The sequence below is a fragment of the Arachis ipaensis genome, chromosome B4 (genome assembly GCF_059453495.1).
Source record: "Arachis ipaensis isolate K30076 ecotype BB chromosome B4, ASM5945349v1, whole genome shotgun sequence".
Classification (NCBI taxonomy): Eukaryota; Viridiplantae; Streptophyta; class Magnoliopsida; order Fabales; family Fabaceae; genus Arachis; species Arachis ipaensis.
Window position 1 is genome coordinate 84821534 of NC_142439.1, and position 7100 is coordinate 84828633.

Consider the following 7100-nt stretch of genomic DNA (forward strand, 5'->3'; position numbering starts at 1 on the left):
ACACATGGAAGCTTCAATGCTAAGCCCAAGCACATACCAAGTGGGCCCGGAAGAAGATTTATGCATTAATTACTCATTTCTGTAACCCTAGGCTACTAGTTCTCTATAAATAGGACCTTTTGATATTGTATTTTCATCTTTGGACGTTTAGTCCCTAGACCTTGGGGGCTGGCCATTCGGCCATGCTTACACCATTATCACTTTTGTATTTTCAACGGTGAAGTTTCTACACACCATAGATTAAGGTGTGGAGCTTAGCTGTTCTTCATGAATTAATACAAGTACTATTGTTTTTCTATTCAACTCAAGTATATTTCTTCTCCAAGATATTCATTCGCACCCAAGAACATGATGAATGTGATGATTATGTGACACTCATCACCATTCTCACCTATGAACGCGTGACTGACAACCACTTCCGTTCTACATGCAAACAAGCTTGAATGTGTATCTCTTGGGTTTCTAATCTAAGATTAGAACCTTCGTGGTATAGGCTAGAATTATTGGCGGTTATTCTTGAGATTTGAAAAGTCTAAACCTTGTCTGTGGTATTCCGAGTAGGATCTGGGAAGGGATGACTGTGACGAGCTTCAAACTCGTGATTGTTGGGCGTGTGACAGACGCAAAAGGATCAATGGATCCTATTCCAACATGATCGAGAACCGACAGATGATTAGCCGTGCGGTGACAGCGTGCGTTGAACATTTTCACTGAGAGGACGGGAAGTAGCCATTGACAACGGTGATGCCCAACATAAAGCTTGCCATGGAAAGGAGTATGAATGATTGGAAGAAGGCAATGGGAAAGAAGAGGTTCAGGAGGAACAAAGCATCTTCATACGCTTATCTGAAATTCCTACCAATGAACTACATAAGTATCTCTATCTCTATCTTTATTTTATGTTTTATTTATCTTTTAATTATCAATTCTCCATCACCATCTGAATTCGCCTGACTGAGATTTACAAGGTGACCATAGCTTGCTTCAAGCCGACAGTCTCCGTGGGATCGACCCTTACTCGCGTAAGGTTTATTACTTGGACGACCCAGTGCACTTGCTGGTTAGTTGTGCGGAATTGTGACAAAGTTTGATTCACGTTTGGGAGCTCCAAGTCCTTTGGCGCCATTGTTGATGATCACAATTTCGTGCACCAAGTTTTTGGCGCCGTTGCCGGGGATTGTTCGAGTTTGGACAACTGACGGTTCATCTTGTTGCTTAGATTAGGTACTTTTCTTTTTATTTTTCAGAATTTTTAAGAATGAATTCTAGAGTTTCAAGGTGATGTTCTTATCATCACAAAAGCTGATTGATTCTCATCAATTTAGTTGCTGAATGTAATGTCCTGCTGAAGCTTGGCTAGCCATGTCTAATCTTTTTAGACTGAAGCTTTAGACTAACATTGCATGATTCCTAGAATTCTTATTAAAAAGTTTTGAATCTCTTTATTCTCTTTTCTATATAATTTTCGAAAAATCACAAAAAAATTTTAAAATCATAAAAATAAAAAATATTTTATGTATCTTAGTGTCAATTCTTAAGTTTGGTGTCTTGTATGCATTGTTTATTTGATCTTAGTTGCATTTTTATTGTTTCTCATAAAAAAATTCAAAAAAATTTTAAAATTATGTCTTTTCAAGTCAATAATATAAAGAATTAAAGACTCAGAATATTTAGCAGAGAAATCAAACAGAAAAAGCTGGGCATTCAAAACGCCCAGTGAAGAAGGAAAACTGCCGTTTAAACGCCAGCCAGGGTACCTGCCTGGGCGTTAAACGCCTAAAAAGATAGGATTTTGGGCGTTTAATGCCAGGATGACACTAGAGGGAAGATTTTGTTTTTAATTCAAATCTTTTTCAAATTTTCATAATTTTTCAAAATTAAATCTTTTTCAAATCATATCTTTTCAATCATATCATTTCAAAATCAATTTCTTTTCTTTTTTTATTATTTTCGAAAATCCTTGCTATAATTAATGATTTACTTCAAAATTTTCAAGTTGTTACTTGCCTATTAAGAAAGGATCAAATTTTAAATTTTAAGAATCATATCTTTTAATTTCTTGTTAGTCAAGTAATTAACTTTAATTTTAAAATTTTCTTTTTTTTTAAATTGATTTTCAATCATATCTTCTCAATCATATCTTTTCAATCACATCTTTTTCAAAATTAACTCTCAATTTTATCTTTTTGATTTCAATTTCAAAATTTTTTTCAAAAATCACTTAATTTCTTTCCTAATCTTAAATTTCGAAAATCTCAATCAAATTTTCAAATTTCTTTTTATTATTTCAAAATTTTTTTAATTTATTTTCGAAAATTCTTCCCATCTTCTCACATACTTCTATTTAAGGGACTAACACTCCTCCTCAAGGTGCAATTCGAACTCTATCCCTCTTGATAAGTTCGAATTCTCTTCTATCTACCTCATCCTTCTATTCTTCTTTTCCTCTGACACCTCAAGGAATCTCTATACTGTGACATAGAGGATTTCCTACTTTCTTGTTCTCTTCTCTTTCATATGAGCAGGAGCAAAGATAAAGGCATACTTATTCAAGCTGATCCTGAACCTGAAAGGACCTTGAAGAGAAAGCTAAGAGAAGCTAAAGCACAATTCTCTCTAAAGGGCCTAACAGAGCTTTTCAAGGAAGAAGAAGCCATGGCAGCTGAAAACAACAATGCCAACAATGCAAGGAAGGTGCTTGGTGACTTTACTGCACCTACTCCCGACTTCTATAGGAGAAGCATCTCAATCCCTGCCATTGGAGCAAACAACTTTGAGCTTAAGCCTCAATTAGTTTCTCTAATGCAACAGAATTGCAAGTTTCATAGACTTCCATTGGAAGATCCTCATCAGTTCTTAGCTAAATTCTTGCAAATCTGTGACACTGTCAAGACCAATGGGGTTGACCCTGAAGTCTACAGACTTATGCTTTTTCCTTTTGCTGTAAGAGACAAAGCTAGGACATGGTTGGATTCATAACCCAAAGAAAGCCTGAACTCTTGGGAAAAGCTAGTCAATGCCTTCTTAGCAAAGTTCTTTCCACCTCAAAAATTGAGCAAGCTTAGAGTGGAAGTCCAAACCTTCAGACAGAAGGAAGGAGAATCCCTCTATGAAGCATGGGAAAGATACAAGTAATTGATCAGAAGATGTCCTTCTGACATGCTTTCTGAATGGAGCATCATAGGTATTTTCTATGATGGTTTGTCTGAACTATCCAAGATGTCATTGGATAGCTCTGCTAGAGGATCTCTTCATCTGAAGAAGACGCCTGCAGAAGCTCAGGAACTCATTAAAATGGTTGCAAATAACCAATTCATGTACACTTCTGAAAGGAATCCTGTGAATAATGGGACAATTCAGAAGAAAGGTATTCTTGAGATTGATACTCTGAATGCCATATTGGCTCAGAATAAAATATTGACCCAACAAGTCAATATGATTTCTCAGAGTCTGTCTGGAATGCAAGCAGCAACAGGCAGTACTAAGGAAGCTTCCTCTGAAGAAGAATATTATGATCCTGAGAAGCCAGCAATGGAAGAGGTGAATTACGTGGGAGAACCTATGGAAACACCTATAATCCTTCATAGAGAAATCATCCAAATCTCTCATAGAAGGATCAATAGAGACCTCAACAAGGTTTCAACAACAATAATGGTGGAAGAAACAGGTTTAGCAATAGCAAGCCTTTTCCATCATCTTCTCAGCAACAGATAGAGAATTCTAAGCAAAGCCACTCTGACTTAGCAACCATTGTCTCTGATCTAATTAAAACCACTCAAAGTTTCATGACTGAAACAAGGTCCTCCATTAGAAATTTAGAGGCACAAGTGGGACAGTTGAGTAAGAAAATTACTGAACTCCCTCCTAGTACTCTCCCAAGCAATACAGAAGAGAATCCAAAAAGAGAGTGCAAGGCCATAAACACGTCTCATATAGCCAAACCTGGAGAGGAGAAAGAGGTAATGATCTCCACTGAGGAAGACCTCAATGGACGTCCACTGACCTCCATGGAGTTCCTTGATGAGGAACCATGGGAATCTGAGGCTCACACAGAGACCATAGAGATTCCATTGAATTTACTTTTGCCATTCATGAGCTCTGATGAGTATTCTTCCTCTGAAGAGGATGAAGATGTTACTGAAGAGCAAGTTGCTAAGTACCTTGGAGCAATCATGAAGCTAAATGCCAGGTTGTTTGGTAATGAGACTTGGGAGGATGAACCTCCATTGCTCATCAAAGAACTGGATGACTTGACTAGGCAGAAATTACCTCTGAAGAGACAAGACCCTGGAAAATTCTCAATCCCTTGTACCATAGGCACCATGACCTTTGAGAAGGCTCTGTGTGACCTGGGGTCAAGTATAAACCTTATGCCTCTCTCTGTAATGGAGAAGCTAGGGATCATTAAGGTACAAGCTACAAGAATCTCACTGGAGATGGCAGACAATTCAAAGAAACAGGCTTATAGACTTGTAGAGGATGTCTTGGTAAAGGTTGAAGACCATTACATCCCTGCTAATTTCATAATCCTAGAGACTGGAAAGTGTATAGATGAATCCATCATCCTTGGCAGACCCTTCCTAGCCACAGCAAAAGCTGTGATTGATGTTGACAAAGGAGAATTGATCATTCAAGTGAATGGAGACTCCCTTGTGTTTAAAGCACAAGGATATCCCTCTGTCACCATGGAGAGGAAGCACGAACAACTTCTCTCAATACAGAGTCAAACAGAGCCCCCACAGTCAAACTCTAAGTTTGGTGTTGGGAGGCCACAAGCAAACTTTAAGTTTGGTGTTGAACCCCCATATTCAAACTCTATGTTTGGTGTTGGGAGGTTCCAACATTGCTCTAAACATCTATGAGGCTCCATGAGAGCCACTGTCAAGCTATTGACATTAAAGAAGCGCTTGTTGGGAGGCAACCCAATTTTTAACAATCTATATTAAATTTCTATTTTCTTTTGTTATTTTATGTTTTCTATAGGTTGATGATCATATGAAGTCACAAAAATAATTGAAAAAGCAAAAATAGAAGAAAAAACAGATTGAAAAATAGAACACCCTGGAGGAGAAACTTACTGGTGTTTAAACACTACAAGAAAATAAGCTTTCTGCCACGCTTTTAAAACGTGCCGAAAAGTGCTAAAAAAGGTGCCGATAGCTTTTCGCCACGCTTTTTGAGCTATCGGCACGCTTTTAAAAGGGTCACATCCGCCAGCGTGCCGATTGCTCTATCGCCACGCTTGTGTGTATCTATCGGCACGCTTTCTTTTTGGCCACGCTTTCAACTCTTGCCACACTTAAAAGCGTGGCCATAGGTGTTAACCTATCGGTACTCTTTAAAAACGTACCGAAAAGTTCACATATCGCCACACTTTTGAAACGTGCCAAGAAAGCTGGTTTTCAGTACACTTCAAAAACGTGCCAATAGAGAAATATACGGCTACTCTTTTTAAGCGTGCCGATAGCATGATATATGGCTACGCTTAGTAAGCGTGGCTATTAATGACTACAAGAAGATATGGCTACGCTTATAAAGCGTGCCAATAGCTACATAAACCCTTCCCTAAGCCACTCCATGTCACTTTCAACATTGGGAAAGCCAGCATAATCAACATTAAATAACCAATCATTATGCAAAAACTAAATCATGTTATTAAAATAAACTTTATATAAAAATACAAAAATAAACTAGCACAAGAAAATTGAAAACTCTTTTTAGAGACAGTCAATATCACAATCCGCAAATAGCTCTCTTTGTTCCCAAAAAACTCGGGAAAATTCAAGTAATCTACATTAAGAAATCCAAAAACAAATAAAGATACATTATTTTAGAGACTGTTGTTGAAGAGCATTTTTGTTCTTGTTTTGATCCTTCCACAGCTGGGGTTGCTGCTGCTGTTATTGCAGCCGCTGCTTTGTACATGATGAGTTTCTGAATGACTGCTTTGTACATGACGAGTTTCTGAATGGCAAAGTTGTTTGAATTAGTCCAAGAAGAAAACAAGTAGGACCCTTGGCTAGCTAAGACACCAGGGTTTATGCACAAAAAGGAGAAAATTATATACTTGCCTCATTAGGTTCTGTAAAGAGTACGATGCATTAGTGTCTTCCGGAAATTTTGAGACAAGAATTCCAAGACCTTGTCCTCTGTCTCTCAATTTCTGTTTTCTCATTTAAGTTAGTTCAAATTGTCCCAAAACATCACATTGTGGTCAACCAATATAATTAAGTAATTAACTATGTAGTATTATAGCATGGAGTAAAAAATCAAGAGAGGTGGTCAGATACCTTGAATGCATCTTCATCGGTTCTATCATCTCCAATATAAACAGGAATTTTAGCTTTAAACAAGTCTAAATAGTTTAACAATAATAGCAATAGCAATAGTAGTCAGCAGCCACTAATAACTCAAACCCACAATTTGAGTGCATAACCTCAAATAAATAAATAAATAAATGAATAAATGAATAAATAAAGCGTTTAATGTACTAGAATAATTTATCCTGTTCCTATTTTGACAAATATTACTTAATATACTAGAATAAAGTATGTAAGCCAAAAAATATTTTCCTTCCCTTTTTACAATAAAGGATGAACTCTAATCTTTGGTCTCTTATTTAGATTTATGAAAATGACTCCAAAAGTGTTAAAGTGGATTTTTAGAGAGAAAAAGAAATTAAACCTAATCATGATAGGGTAGCATTTAAAAATATACTAATTTTTATCGTCATTCCATTTCATTTCATAGACTATACAATAATAATCAATTTGTACAAAGCCTAATATAGCAAGAGACAGAAATCTCATTCTAATTAATTAAGGTATAACTTCTGTTTATGGCAAGTTGAGATGCAATTAATGCAAAATGAAAATAAATGCAAGTTGAGATGAATGCTATATCATTGAACTTAACTTTTAAAACATTTATAAGTTAATATTCATGAAGGAAGCAGCACAGCCACCGGGAACACGATAATCAGCCAAGGCTAGATTATTACAAGAAAAGTCTTTATAAGGGAAGTTTTAGGACAAAACAAGGACCTACCGGTTCACTGTGTGTACCAACAGATCTCATTAGTATATTTGATGTTCCATCAT

General features: G+C 36.6%; 1 non-coding gene across 1 annotated transcript; it reads right to left on the minus strand.

Moving 5' to 3' along the window:
* Nucleotides 1–3057: 3057 nt before the first annotated feature.
* LOC148568198 (small nucleolar RNA R71) lies at nucleotides 3058–3165 on the minus strand. Its single transcript, XR_015883083.1, has one exon. It is a non-coding gene; the product is annotated as a small nucleolar RNA R71 (small nucleolar RNA).
* Nucleotides 3166–7100: the final 3935 nt, after the last annotated feature.